This window comes from Carassius carassius, unplaced genomic scaffold (genome assembly GCF_963082965.1).
Source record: "Carassius carassius unplaced genomic scaffold, fCarCar2.1 SCAFFOLD_57, whole genome shotgun sequence".
In the NCBI taxonomy this organism is placed as follows: domain Eukaryota; kingdom Metazoa; phylum Chordata; class Actinopteri; order Cypriniformes; family Cyprinidae; genus Carassius; species Carassius carassius.
The window spans coordinates 795,001-810,000 of NW_026775196.1; the positions used below are offsets into that span (position 1 = coordinate 795,001).

The 15,000-nt window shown below is 36.2% G+C and overlaps 6 non-coding genes across 6 annotated transcripts; all 6 read left to right on the forward strand.

Moving 5' to 3' along the window:
* The first annotated feature begins 78 nt into the window (after positions 1-78).
* LOC132138141 (5S ribosomal RNA) lies at positions 79-197 on the forward strand. The gene has a single exon (XR_009432447.1). It is a non-coding gene; the product is annotated as a 5S ribosomal RNA (ribosomal RNA).
* A 6,240-nt stretch (positions 198-6,437) lies between these two features.
* On the forward strand, positions 6,438-6,556 carry LOC132138550 (5S ribosomal RNA). Its single transcript, XR_009432838.1, has one exon. It is a non-coding gene; the product is annotated as a 5S ribosomal RNA (ribosomal RNA).
* Positions 6,557-7,124: 568 nt separating this feature from the next.
* On the forward strand, positions 7,125-7,243 carry LOC132137788 (5S ribosomal RNA). The gene has a single exon (XR_009432110.1). It is a non-coding gene; the product is annotated as a 5S ribosomal RNA (ribosomal RNA).
* Positions 7,244-7,327: 84 nt separating this feature from the next.
* LOC132138142 (5S ribosomal RNA) lies at positions 7,328-7,446 on the forward strand. The gene has a single exon (XR_009432448.1). It is a non-coding gene; the product is annotated as a 5S ribosomal RNA (ribosomal RNA).
* A 6,242-nt stretch (positions 7,447-13,688) lies between these two features.
* LOC132138143 (5S ribosomal RNA) lies at positions 13,689-13,807 on the forward strand. The gene has a single exon (XR_009432449.1). It is a non-coding gene; the product is annotated as a 5S ribosomal RNA (ribosomal RNA).
* A 560-nt stretch (positions 13,808-14,367) lies between these two features.
* LOC132139316 (5S ribosomal RNA) lies at positions 14,368-14,486 on the forward strand. Its single transcript, XR_009433540.1, has one exon. It is a non-coding gene; the product is annotated as a 5S ribosomal RNA (ribosomal RNA).
* The last annotated feature ends 514 nt before the right edge of the window (positions 14,487-15,000 follow it).

Below are 15,000 nucleotides of genomic sequence, written 5' to 3' on the forward strand. Positions count from 1 at the left end.
TTTTATTCCGAACTTATATAATGAACTGGAGATTAGAGTGTCTGATCTTTAAATAGACCTCTCTTTGCAGCAGGTTTCGCTTACGGCCATACCAACCTGGCTATGCCTGATCTCGTCTGATCTCGGAAGCTAAGCAGGTTTGGGCTTGGTTAGTACTTGGATGGGAGACCGCCTGGGAATACCAGGTGCTGTAAGCTTTTTGGAAAATTTTCATTAGTTATGTAATAATCTTGAAAAAAAAAAAAAAGAGTCAATGCCAGATCTCTGAATCTTAGAATGTTTGGTTCTGGTAATTACTTGGATGGGAGACTGCCTGAGAATAATACCAGGTGCTGTAAGCTTTTGGGTTTTCTTCCCTACTTATATATTGAACTGGAGATTAGAGTGGCTGATCTTTAAATAGCCCTCTCTCTGCAGCAGCCTTCGCTTACGGCCATACCTGGCTATGCCTGGTTAGTACTTGGATGGGAAACCGCCTGGGAATACCAGGAGCTGAAAGCTTTTTGGAAATTTTTCAAATTTTTTTACTTTTTGGAATTTTTTCACTAATTATATAATAATCGTGCAAAAAAAAAAAAAAAAAAAGAAAAAAAAAAAAAGAGTCAATGCCCGATGTCTGAATCTTAGCATGTTTGGTTCTGGTTACTACTTGGATGGGAGACCGCCTGGGATTGCCAGGTGCTCTAAGCTTTAGGGTTTTCGTCCCTATTTATATAATGTACTGGAGATTACAGTGGCTGATCTTTAATTAGCCCTCTCTTTGCAGCAGCTTTCGCTTACGGCCATACCAACCTGAGGGCGCTAGAGAGCTAGTGAGAAACAGGAAGTGAGGTGGCTATAGAAGGGTGAAGAAGGTTCACCCAAAATTGTTTGTGTTTTTTTTTGTTTTTTTGGTTATTTGAGTCTTAATAATTGTTTTTGTTTAAATTTTTGGTTATTTTTGTTACTTGTCCTCCCAACAGCATAGCTGTTTGGGAGGGATCATTTTGTTTTTTGTTTTTTGTTGTTTTTTTTTTTCGTTTTTTGTTTTATTTATTTTTGAAAAATGGATGGAACTACGGCAACAGACATGGACTTGGCACGAGGAACACGGCGGCAAATGACAAACGGACTGGAAAAAACTCAACGAGAAAAGGATGGACCTGAAAGGAGATTTAAAAGAACCTACACCAAAGAAGCTACAGTAGTAGTGGATTTGACTGAAGTGCACGAAGGAAAAGCAGAAGACATAATACAAGCGCTGAAAGATAAGTTGGATGTGACAAAAATATTAGCTGTAAGACCCAAAATGATGAAGGAGTACGAAATTACGTTTGAAAAGGAAGAAGATATTGAAAATCTGAGCGAAGGATTGATGATTAAAGGAAAACTATGTGAAATTAAGAAATTGAATAACAGAGAATTTGTTGTCTCTTTCATGCATCTGCCCGCTTACCTGGATGATGCAGAGATTCTACAGAAGCTGGAGGGATGGGGGGTAACTCCTGTCTCTCAGATAAGAAGAAGATTTTATACCGGCACCAACATAGAAGATGGAACGAGGTTCCTTAAGGTACAGTTCCCAAAAGAAGTGGCCTCCTTGCCCTACAGTACTCGAATTGAAATGGAAGATGGTCCACAATACTATAGAGTGATACATAGCAAGCAGGTGAGAACCTGCAGGTTGTGTATGAGCCCTGATCATGTGATGAAGGACTGTCCAGACTTTAAATGTTTTAAATGCTCGGAAACAGGCCACTTCGCGAGGGACTGTAAGGTGGTGATGTGTCCCGACTGCAATTGTGTACTGGACAAATGCGAGTGCTGGTATGGAGACCAGCAAAATGGAGAAGAGAGGGGGAGTGGGCAGATGCATGAGACAGACAATGAAGAGGAGCAAAGGGAAGACACCGGAGAAATGCAAAGAGAGGACAATGTAAGCAAGGACAATGAAAATGAGATTGAAAAGACTGAGTTAACACAGGACATTGTGGAAATGGAGGTACAGATGGAGTTAAATGAGGTTGGAAAAGCAGAAACGGAAGAGCCAGAAGAGACTGAATGGATCGGTGAGACGGACAGAAATAACAAAGACAGTGAAAACATGGGCGGAGACAGCACTGCAAGTACATCCAATAAAAGAAGAAGAAAAGTTAAGGTAATACCCAATTTAGAAAAAGCTAAAAATAAAATGTGTAAACAAAGTAATGAGGTGAAACAAGACTGTGGAAGAAGTGCAAAAGAGGGGGAGGAAGTAGGATAACGAAATTATGATGCTAAAGTTTGTCTTTTTATCTTTTTTAATTGTGTTGAAAATTGTTACTTTTAATGCAAGAGGGTTAATCAATGGTGTGAAATTTGAAAAAGTCAAGGAACTGTGCAGGGATGAAGATGTGATTTTATTGCAAGAAACAAACTGGAAAGAGAGTGTAATGGAGGATTTTAAAAAAAGATGGGAAGGGGAATTATTTTTTAATAATGCTGAGGGAAAAATAGGAGGAGGAGTTGCGATGTTAATAAGAAACGATAGAGGTATCAGGTCAAAGCAAATGTATAATGACACAAAAGGAAAATGCATGGCTGTAGAAATTAAGATGGATGAAGATGATTTTATTTTAGTAAACGTACATGCTCCAAATGAAGAAATAGAAAAGAAAAAATATTTTAATGTAATAGCTGAATTAATGGAAAAATGGAAGAGGGTAATAATTGCGGGGGATTTTAACACTGTTTTTAGTAAAATGGATATGGCTAACGGAATGGTTTTTAAATCGGATGGGGGAAGAAAGGAGTTAATTTCATTGATGGAGGAGAAGAACATGATTGATGTGTGGAGAGAAAGAAATGGGAAAAAGAGGGAATTTACAAGAAGACAGCTGGTAGGGAATTTTATGTGTCAAACTAGAATAGACTACTTTTTAAGTACTAGGAATTTGGAATGTTTTATTGATGGAGTGTTTTATAAAGAAACGACTTTAAGTGATCACAAAATGGTGCAAATGAGAATGGATTTTAAAAAGGAAATGAGGGGACCAGGGGTATGGATTTTAAACACTGAAGTTTTAAAGGAAGAGAGTTTTAAAAAAGAGATAGAAAATAAATTAGATGAGGGGAAAAAAGACTTGATGTACATAGAAGATAAAAGGCAATGGTGGGAAAACATGAAATATGACATAAAGAAATATGTAATGAATTACTGTAAATTGTTACAAAAGGTAAAAAGAACAAAGGAACAAGAAATAAGAAAGACGTTAAGAGAGGAGTTAAATAAAAATGAAGTAAACGTGCAAAGAGTAATTGAAGTGGAGGAAAAGTTGAGGAAAATCGAAGAAGGAAAATATAAAGGGGCAACGTTAAGAAGTAAAGCTAAATATACAGTAGAAGGGGAAAAATGTAGTAGATTCTTTTTTAACCTTGAGAAAAGCAGGGCGAAGGCGGGAATAATTAAAGAACTTAGGAATAAGGAAGGACAAGTTGTTTTAAGCACGGAGGGAATTTTAAAGGAAATAAGCACATATTATGAAGAACTTTTTAGATCAGAGGAAGGGGATGAGGAAAAAAGGAACATTTTGTTACAACAGATAACACGAAAAGTCGGTGAGGGAGATAAAAAGGAATGTGATAAGGGAATAACAACTGAGGAAATTATACAAGCAATAAATCAGCTAAGTGTGAAGAAAAGCCCAGGAATAGATGGTATTGGAAGTGAGTTTTATAAGGTTTTTAAAGAAAAAGTAAGCCCGATTTTAAAAGAAGTCTATGAAGAGGTTTTTAAAAAAGAAAGAGTACACCCAAGAATGGGCTTAGGCTTAATGAAAATAATCTACAAGAGAAAAGGAGACAAAGCGGAACTGAGGAATTTTAGGCCCATTACAATGTTAAACACAGATTTTAAAATTTTAGCCAGGGTTTTAGCGAACAGATTAAAAAATATTATGCCAAACATAATAGAGACTAACCAGGCATATGGAGTAAAGGGGAGGGACATAGCAGATATCACGAGTAGCATAAGAGATATAATGGGGTACATAAAAGAAAAAGGAAAGGAGGCATATATAATAAGCATGGATTTCGAGAAGGCTTTTGACAGAGTGGAGCATGGGTTTTTATTGGCGGTTTTAAAACAATTTGGTTTTGGAGAGAATTTTATAAAATGGATCTCAGTTTTATACAGCGATATTTTAACAAAAGTTAAATGTAATGGTTTTTTAACGGAACCTTTTAAAGTTTTAAGGTCTATAAGACAAGGGTGTCCACTGTCAGCGAAGTTATATTCTTTGGTGGCTGAACCATTAGGGCTTTTAATAAACAGAGAGAAAAAAATAAAGGGAATAAAACTAGAAGAAAAAGAGGAACTGACTAAAATATTCCAGTATGCGGATGATACCACAATTATTGTTGAAAATATAGAAAGTGTTAAAGAAGTAATGGAAAAAATGAAATGCTATTGTGAGGGATCAGGTGCAAAAATAAATGAAGAAAAAACAGTATATATGAAGTTCGGAAGGTCAGAGGTTTTAACGGGGGTTGTTAAATTCCTAGAGGTACAAGAAATGAGGATTTTAGGAGCGGGGTTAGCAAAGAATGAGAAGGAAACTGTTGATAATATGTGGGATGAGACATTGGGAGGGATGGATAGGAGACTGATTTTTTGGAGAAACAGGTTTTTAAGTTTGAAAGGAAAAATTTTAATTGTAAACATGTTAATGTTATCAAAAATGTGGTACAAATTACATGTGATGCCATTGCCAAACTGGGTTTTTAAGAGAATAAAAAAGAGTATTTTAGAATTTTTATGGGAAAAAAAGCCTCCAAGGATAGCGTACAATACGCTGATAGGAAAACCAGAAGAGGGAGGGATGGGTTTAGTCGATGTGGAACAGAAGATGAAAAGCATGAGGGTAAAAGTGGTTAAGAAATATTTGGATGATAAGAAGAGAGATGAATGGAAGAAATTGATGGGTTTTTATTTAAATAAATGTGGGAATTTTAACCTTGGGGAAAACATTTTATGGATGAAGTTGAAAAGTTGGATGATGGAGGGGATACCACAGTTTTATAAAGAGGTTTTAAATGCTTGGAGGCTTTTTTTAACAGAGGTGGATTTTAATCCGGAGGGGAGGGAAGCGATTTTAAATCAGCCTCTGTTTTTAAATGACAAAATAAAGATACACGAGCGAGATATCTATTTTAAGAAGTGGCTAAAAGTGGGGATCGTAAAAGTGAGAGATGTTTTATGGGAGGTGAAAGAGGGATTTTTACCACTCCAAGTGATTAAAGATGCAATGGAGGAGGAGAAGGAGGATTTTAATGTCATGGTTTTAAAAAAACAGTATGAAGATGTCAAGAAAGCAATCCCAAGGCAATGGCTAGATGAGATTAAAAAGAAGGGAGAACGAGAAAATAAAATGATGGTGTTTTTAAAATTTAAAGAAAAGAGGGTGGATTTTAATTTGTGTACTGTGAAAATGTTCTATGAGTTTTTTATAAATAGAGTTTTTAAAAAACCTGTTGCCAACCAGATTTGGTTAAGGCATTTTAATGAAATCGAAGAAAAAGGCATTTGGAAGAATAGAACATGGAAATGGTTGGATGTAGATTTAGAATGTTTAGACTATTTTATCAGACAAAATGTGATCTATACAGAAATGAGATTGTGTATAATGCAGAAGGCAACAAATGCTCAATGTAAAGTCTGTAAAAAAGAAGATGAAGGTATTTTACATTTGTTTTTATTATGTGGAAAACTTAACCCATTTTTTAATGAACTGAAAGAAATTGTCAAAGAATTAAGAGAAAATGAAGAGGTTACTGACTGGAAAAGGTTTTTTATGCTGGGAATGACAGAGAACAAAGAAAATAAGAAACTTGTGAATTTGTTTTTAATCTTGGCAAAAAAAGCAATATTGAAAAGGAGAAATGTAGCCAGAAACAGAGATTGTATTTTAAACTTATGGGTGCTTTTTAAACAAATGGTTGAAAGTTATGTAGAAATGTTATACAATTTTTTTAAATTGGAAAACCAGATGGCGGATTTTTATAAAATTTTCACAAATGATGTTATATGTATCTTTAAACAAAAGCATTTTTACATGCCAGGAGAAGATGATTAAGATGACATATTGTTATGTAATGTGAATTTTATTCCTTCAGCAACAAACTTCAATGACGATGTTAGTTTGATTATGAGATGAATGAAATTGTATGACTAAGAAAATGTGTTTGTTTTGTAATAACTGAAATCTCCAATAAAAAAAAAAAAAAAAAAAAAAAAAAGCTATGCCCGATCTCGTCTGATCTCCGAAGCTAAGCAGGTTTGGGCCTGGTTAGTACTTGGATGGGAGACCGCCTGGGAATACCAGGTGCTGTAAGCTTTTGGGTTTTATTCCGAACTTATATAATGAACTGGAGATTAGAGTGTCTGATCTTTAAATAGCCCTCTCTTTGCAGCAGGTTTCGCTTACGGCCATACCAACCTGGCTATGCCTGATCTCGTCTGATCTCGGAAGCTAAGCAGGTTTGGACTTGGTTAGTACTTGGATGGGAGACCGCCTGGGAATACCAGGTGCTGTAAGCTTTTTGGAAAATTTTCATTAGTTATGTAATAATCTTGAAAAAAAAAAAAAAAGAGTCAATGCCAGATCTCTGAATCTTAGAATGTTTGGTTCTGGTTATTACTTGGATGGGAGACTGCCTGAGAATAATACCAGGTGCTGTAAGCTTTTGGGTTTTCTTCCCTACTTATATATTGAACTGGAGATTAGAGTGGCTGATCTTTAAATAGCCCTCTCTCTTCAGCAGCCTTCGCTTACGGCCATACCTGGCTATGCCTGTTTAGTACTTGGATGGGAAACCGCCTGGGAATACCAGGTGCTGAAAGCTTTTTGGAAATTTTTCAAATTTTTTTACTTTTTGGAATTTTTTCACTAATTATATAATAATCGTGCAAAAAAAAAAAAAAAAAAAAAAAGAGTCAATGCCCGATGTCTGAATCTTAGCATGTTTGGTTCTGGTTACTACTTGGATGGGAGACTGCCTGGGATTGCCAGGTGCTGTAAGCTTTAGGGTTTTCGTCCCTATTTATATAATGTACTGGAGATTACAGTGGCTGATCTTTAATTAGCCCTCTCTTTGCAGCAGCTTTCGCTTACGGCCATACCAACCTGGCTATGCCCGATCTCGTCTGATCTCGGAAGCTAAGCAGGTTTGGGCCTGGTTAGTACTTGGATGGGAGACCGCCTGGGAATACCAGGTGCTGTAATCTTTTGGGTTTTATTCCGAACTTATATAATGAACTGGAGATTAGAGTGTCTGATCTTTAAATAGCCCTCTCTTTGCAGCAGGTTTCGCTTACGGCCATACCAACCTGGCTATGCCTGATCTCGTCTGATCTCGGAAGCTAAGCAGGTTTGGGCTTGGTTAGTACTTGGATGGGAGACCGCCTGGGAATACCAGGTGCTGTAAGCTTTTTGGAAAATTTTCATTAGTTATGTAATAATCTTGAAAAAAAAAAAAAAGAGTCAATGCCAGATCTCTGAATCTTAGAATGTTTGGTTCTGGTAATTACTTGGATGGGAGACTGCCTGAGAATAATACCAGGTGCTGTAAGCTTTTGGGTTTTCTTCCCTACTTATATATTGAACTGGAGATTAGAGTGGCTGATCTTTAAATAGCCCTCTCTCTGCAGCAGCCTTCGCTTACGGCCATACCTGGCTATGCCTGGTTAGTACTTGGATGGGAAACCGCCTGGGAATACCAGGAGCTGAAAGCTTTTTGGAAATTTTTCAAATTTTTTTACTTTTTGGAATTTTTTCACTAATTATATAATAATCGTGCAAAAAAAAAAAAAAAAAAAAGAAAAAAAAAAAAAGAGTCAATGCCCGATGTCTGAATCTTAGCATGTTTGGTTCTGGTTACTACTTGGATGGGAGACCGCCTGGGATTGCCAGGTGCTGTAAGCTTTAGGGTTTTCGTCCCTATTTATATAATGTACTGGAGATTACAGTGGCTGATCTTTAATTAGCCCTCTCTTTGCAGCAGCTTTCGCTTACGGCCATACCAACCTGAGGGCGCTAGAGAGCTAGTGAGAAACAGGAAGTGAGGTGGCTATAGAAGGGTGAAGAAGGTTCACCCAAAATTGTTTGTGTTTTTTTTTGTTTTTTTGGTTATTTGAGTCTTAATAATTGTTTTTGTTTAAATTTTTGGTTATTTTTGTTACTTGTCCTCCCAACAGCATAGCTGTTTGGGAGGGATCATTTTGTTTTTTGTTTTTTGTTGTTTTTTTTTTTCGTTTTTTGTTTTATTTATTTTTGAAAAATGGATGGAACTACGGCAACAGACATGGACTTGGCACGAGGAACACGGCGGCAAATGACAAACGGACTGGAAAAAACTCAACGAGAAAAGGATGGACCTGAAAGGAGATTTAAAAGAACCTACACCAAAGAAGCTACAGTAGTAGTGGATTTGACTGAAGTGCACGAAGGAAAAGCAGAAGACATAATACAAGCGCTGAAAGATAAGTTGGATGTGACAAAAATATTAGCTGTAAGACCCAAAATGATGAAGGAGTACGAAATTACGTTTGAAAAGGAAGAAGATATTGAAAATCTGAGCGAAGGATTGATGATTAAAGGAAAACTATGTGAAATTAAGAAATTGAATAACAGAGAATTTGTTGTCTCTTTCATGCATCTGCCCGCTTACCTGGATGATGCAGAGATTCTACAGAAGCTGGAGGGATGGGGGGTAACTCCTGTCTCTCAGATAAGAAGAAGATTTTATACCGGCACCAACATAGAAGATGGAACGAGGTTCCTTAAGGTACAGTTCCCAAAAGAAGTGGCCTCCTTGCCCTACAGTACTCGAATTGAAATGGAAGATGGTCCACAATACTATAGAGTGATACATAGCAAGCAGGTGAGAACCTGCAGGTTGTGTATGAGCCCTGATCATGTGATGAAGGACTGTCCAGACTTTAAATGTTTTAAATGCTCGGAAACAGGCCACTTCGCGAGGGACTGTAAGGTGGTGATGTGTCCCGACTGCAATTGTGTACTGGACAAATGCGAGTGCTGGTATGGAGACCAGCAAAATGGAGAAGAGAGGGGGAGTGGGCAGATGCATGAGACAGACAATGAAGAGGAGCAAAGGGAAGACACCGGAGAAATGCAAAGAGAGGACAATGTAAGCAAGGACAATGAAAATGAGATTGAAAAGACTGAGTTAACACAGGACATTGTGGAAATGGAGGTACAGATGGAGTTAAATGAGGTTGGAAAAGCAGAAACGGAAGAGCCAGAAGAGACTGAATGGATCGGTGAGACGGACAGAAATAACAAAGACAGTGAAAACATGGGCGGAGACAGCACTGCAAGTACATCCAATAAAAGAAGAAGAAAAGTTAAGGTAATACCCAATTTAGAAAAAGCTAAAAATAAAATGTGTAAACAAAGTAATGAGGTGAAACAAGACCGTGGAAGAAGTGCAAAAGAGGGGGAGGAAGTAGGATAACGAAATTATGATGCTAAAGTTTGTCTTTTTATCTTTTTTAATTGTGTTGAAAATTGTTACTTTTAATGCAAGAGGGTTAATCAATGGTGTGAAATTTGAAAAAGTCAAGGAACTGTGCAGGGATGAAGATGTGATTTTATTGCAAGAAACAAACTGGAAAGAGAGTGTAATGGAGGATTTTAAAAAAAGATGGGAAGGGGAATTATTTTTTAATAATGCTGAGGGAAAAATAGGAGGAGGAGTTGCGATGTTAATAAGAAACGATAGAGGTATCAGGTCAAAGCAAATGTATAATGACACAAAAGGAAAATGCATGGCTGTAGAAATTAAGATGGATGAAGATGATTTTATTTTAGTAAACGTACATGCTCCAAATGAAGAAATAGAAAAGAAAAAATATTTTAATGTAATAGCTGAATTAATGGAAAAATGGAAGAGGGTAATAATTGCGGGGGATTTTAACACTGTTTTTAGTAAAATGGATATGGCTAACGGAATGGTTTTTAAATCGGATGGGGGAAGAAAGGAGTTAATTTCATTGATGGAGGAGAAGAACATGATTGATGTGTGGAGAGAAAGAAATGGGAAAAAGAGGGAATTTACAAGAAGACAGCTGGTAGGGAATTTTATGTGTCAAACTAGAATAGACTACTTTTTAAGTACTAGGAATTTGGAATGTTTTATTGATGGAGTGTTTTATAAAGAAACGACTTTAAGTGATCACAAAATGGTGCAAATGAGAATGGATTTTAAAAAGGAAATGAGGGGACCAGGGGTATGGATTTTAAACACTGAAGTTTTAAAGGAAGAGAGTTTTAAAAAAGAGATAGAAAATAAATTAGATGAGGGGAAAAAAGACTTGATGTACATAGAAGATAAAAGGCAATGGTGGGAAAACATGAAATATGACATAAAGAAATATGTAATGAATTACTGTAAATTGTTACAAAAGGTAAAAAGAACAAAGGAACAAGAAATAAGAAAGACGTTAAGAGAGGAGTTAAATAAAAATGAAGTAAACGTGCAAAGAGTAATTGAAGTGGAGGAAAAGTTGAGGAAAATCGAAGAAGGAAAATATAAAGGGGCAACGTTAAGAAGTAAAGCTAAATATACAGTAGAAGGGGAAAAATGTAGTAGATTCTTTTTTAACCTTGAGAAAAGCAGGGCGAAGGCGGGAATAATTAAAGAACTTAGGAATAAGGAAGGACAAGTTGTTTTAAGCACGGAGGGAATTTTAAAGGAAATAAGCACATATTATGAAGAACTTTTTAGATCAGAGGAAGGGGATGAGGAAAAAAGGAACATTTTGTTACAACAGATAACACGAAAAGTCGGTGAGGGAGATAAAAAGGAATGTGATAAGGGAATAACAACTGAGGAAATTATACAAGCAATAAATCAGCTAAGTGTGAAGAAAAGCCCAGGAATAGATGGTATTGGAAGTGAGTTTTATAAGGTTTTTAAAGAAAAAGTAAGCCCGATTTTAAAAGAAGTCTATGAAGAGGTTTTTAAAAAAGAAAGAGTACACCCAAGAATGGGCTTAGGCTTAATGAAAATAATCTACAAGAGAAAAGGAGACAAAGCGGAACTGAGGAATTTTAGGCCCATTACAATGTTAAACACAGATTTTAAAATTTTAGCCAGGGTTTTAGCGAACAGATTAAAAAATATTATGCCAAACATAATAGAGACTAACCAGGCATATGGAGTAAAGGGGAGGGACATAGCAGATATCACGAGTAGCATAAGAGATATAATGGGGTACATAAAAGAAAAAGGAAAGGAGGCATATATAATAAGCATGGATTTCGAGAAGGCTTTTGACAGAGTGGAGCATGGGTTTTTATTGGCGGTTTTAAAACAATTTGGTTTTGGAGAGAATTTTATAAAATGGATCTCAGTTTTATACAGCGATATTTTAACAAAAGTTAAATGTAATGGTTTTTTAACGGAACCTTTTAAAGTTTTAAGGTCTATAAGACAAGGGTGTCCACTGTCAGCGAAGTTATATTCTTTGGTGGCTGAACCATTAGGGCTTTTAATAAACAGAGAGAAAAAAATAAAGGGAATAAAACTAGAAGAAAAAGAGGAACTGACTAAAATATTCCAGTATGCGGATGATACCACAATTATTGTTGAAAATATAGAAAGTGTTAAAGAAGTAATGGAAAAAATGAAATGCTATTGTGAGGGATCAGGTGCAAAAATAAATGAAGAAAAAACAGTATATATGAAGTTCGGAAGGTCAGAGGTTTTAACGGGGGTTGTTAAATTCCTAGAGGTACAAGAAATGAGGATTTTAGGAGCGGGGTTAGCAAAGAATGAGAAGGAAACTGTTGATAATATGTGGGATGAGACATTGGGAGGGATGGATAGGAGACTGATTTTTTGGAGAAACAGGTTTTTAAGTTTGAAAGGAAAAATTTTAATTGTAAACATGTTAATGTTATCAAAAATGTGGTACAAATTACATGTGATGCCATTGCCAAACTGGGTTTTTAAGAGAATAAAAAAGAGTATTTTAGAATTTTTATGGGAAAAAAAGCCTCCAAGGATAGCGTACAATACGCTGATAGGAAAACCAGAAGAGGGAGGGATGGGTTTAGTCGATGTGGAACAGAAGATGAAAAGCATGAGGGTAAAAGTGGTTAAGAAATATTTGGATGATAAGAAGAGAGATGAATGGAAGAAATTGATGGGTTTTTATTTAAATAAAAGTGGGAATTTTAACCTTGGGGGAAACATTTTATGGATGAAGTTGAAAAGTTGGATGATGGAGGGGATACCACAGTTTTATAAAGAGGTTTTAAATGCTTGGAGGCTTTTTTTAACAGAGGTGGATTTTAATCCGGAGGGGAGGGAAGCGATTTTAAATCAGCCTCTGTTTTTAAATGACAAAATAAAGATACACGAGCGAGATATCTATTTTAAGAAGTGGCTAAAAGTGGGGATCGTAAAAGTGAGAGATGTTTTATGGGAGGTGAAAGAGGGATTTTTACCACTCCAAGTGATTAAAGATGCAATGGAGGAGGAGAAGGAGGATTTTAATGTCATGGTTTTAAAAAAACAGTATGAAGATGTCAAGAAAGCAATCCCAAGGCAATGGCTAGATGAGATTAAAAAGAAGGGAGAACGAGAAAATAAAATGATGGTGTTTTTAAAATTTAAAGAAAAGAGGGTGGATTTTAATTTGTGTACTGTGAAAATGTTCTATGAGTTTTTTATAAATAGAGTTTTTAAAAAACCTGTTGCCAACCAGATTTGGTTAAGGCATTTTAATGAAATCGAAGAAAAAGGCATTTGGAAGAATAGAACATGGAAATGGTTGGATGTAGATTTAGAATGTTTAGACTATTTTATCAGACAAAATGTGATCTATACAGAAATGAGATTGTGTATAATGCAGAAGGCAACAAATGCTCAATGTAAAGTCTGTAAAAAAGAAGATGAAGGTATTTTACATTTGTTTTTATTATGTGGAAAACTTAACCCATTTTTTAATGAACTGAAAGAAATTGTCAAAGAATTAAGAGAAAATGAAGAGGTTACTGACTGGAAAAGGTTTTTTATGCTGGGAATGACAGAGAACAAAGAAAATAAGAAACTTGTGAATTTGTTTTTAATCTTGGCAAAAAAAGCAATATTGAAAAGGAGAAATGTAACCAGAAACAGAGATTGTATTTTAAACTTATGGGTGCTTTTTAAACAAATGGTTGAAAGTTATGTAGAAATGTTATACAATTATTTTAAATTGGAAAACCAGATGGCGGATTTTTATAAAATTTTCACAAATGATGTTATATGTATCTTTAAACAAAAGCATTTTTACATGCCAGGAGAAGATGATTAAGATGACATATTGTTATGTAATGTGAATTTTATTCCTTCAGCAACAAACTTCAATGACGATGTTAGTTTGATTATGAGATGAATGAAATTGTATGACTAAGAAAATGTGTTTGTTTTGTAATAACTGAAATCTCCAATAAAAAAAAAAAAAAAAAAAAAAAAAAAGCTATGCCCGATCTCGTCTGATCTCGGAAGCTAAGCAGGTTTGGGCCTGGTTAGTACTTGGATGGGAGACCGCCTGGGAATACCAGGTGCTGTAAGCTTTTGGGTTTTATTCCGAACTTATATAATGAACTGGAGATTAGAGTGTCTGATCTTTAAATAGCCCGCTCTTTGCAGCAGGTTTCGCTTACGGCCATACCAACCTGGCTATGCCTGATCTCGTCTGATCTCGGAAGCTAAGCAGGTTTGGGCTTGGTTAGTACTTGGATGGGAGACCGCCTGGGAATACCAGGTGCTGTAAGCTTTTTGGAAAATTTTCATTAGTTATGTAATAATCTTAAAAAAAAAAAAAAAAGAGTCAATGCCAGATCTCTGAATCTTAGAATGTTTGGTTCTGGTTATTACTTGGATGGGAGACTGCCTGAGAATAATACCAGGTGCTGTAAGCTTTTGGGTTTTCTTCCCTACTTATATATTGAACTGGAGATTAGAGTGGCTGATCTTTAAATAGCCCTCTCTCTGCAGCAGCCTTCGCTTACGGCCATACCTGGCTATGCCTGTTTAGTACTTGGATGGGAAACCGCCTGGGAATACCAGGTGCTGAAAGCTTTTTGGAAATTTTTCAAATTTTTTTACTTTTTGGAATTTTTTCACTAATTATATAATAATCGTGCAAAAAAAAAAAAAAAGAGTCAATGCCCGATGTCTGAATCTTAGCATGTTTGGTTCTGGTTACTACTTGGATGGGAGACTGCCTGGGATTGCCAGGTGCTGTAAGCTTTAGGGTTTTCGTCCCTATTTATATAATGTACTGGAGATTACAGTGGCTGATCTTTAATTAGCCCTCTCTTTGCAGCAGCTTTCGCTTACGGCCATACCAACCTGGCTATGCCCGATCTCGTCTGATCTCGGAAGCTAAGCAGGTTTGGGCCTGGTTAGTACTTGGATGGGAGACCGCCTGGGAATACCAGGTGCTGTAAGCTTTTTGGAAAATTTTCATTAGTTATGTAATAATCTTGAAAAAAAAAAAGAGTCAATGCCAGATCTCTGAATCTTAGAATGTTTGGTTCTGGTTATTACTTGGATGGGAGACTGCCTGAGAATAATACCAGGTGCTGTAAGCTTTTGGGTTTTCTTCCCTACTTATATATTGAACTGGAGATTAGAGTGGCTGATCTTTAAATAGCCCTCTCTCTGCAGCAGCCTTCGCTTACGGCCATACCTGGCTATGCCTGTTTAGTACTTGGATGGGAAACCGCCTGGGAATACCAGGTGCTGAAAGCTTTTTGGAAATTTTTCAAATTTTTTTACTTTTTTGAATTTTTTCACTAATTATATAATAATCGTGCAAAAAAAAAAAAAAAAAGAGTCAATGCCCGATGTCTGAATCTTAGCATGTTTGGTTCTGGTTACTACTTGGATGGGAGACCGCCTGGGATTGCCAGGTGCTGTAAGCTTTAGGGTTTTCATCCCTATTTATATAATGTACTGGAGATT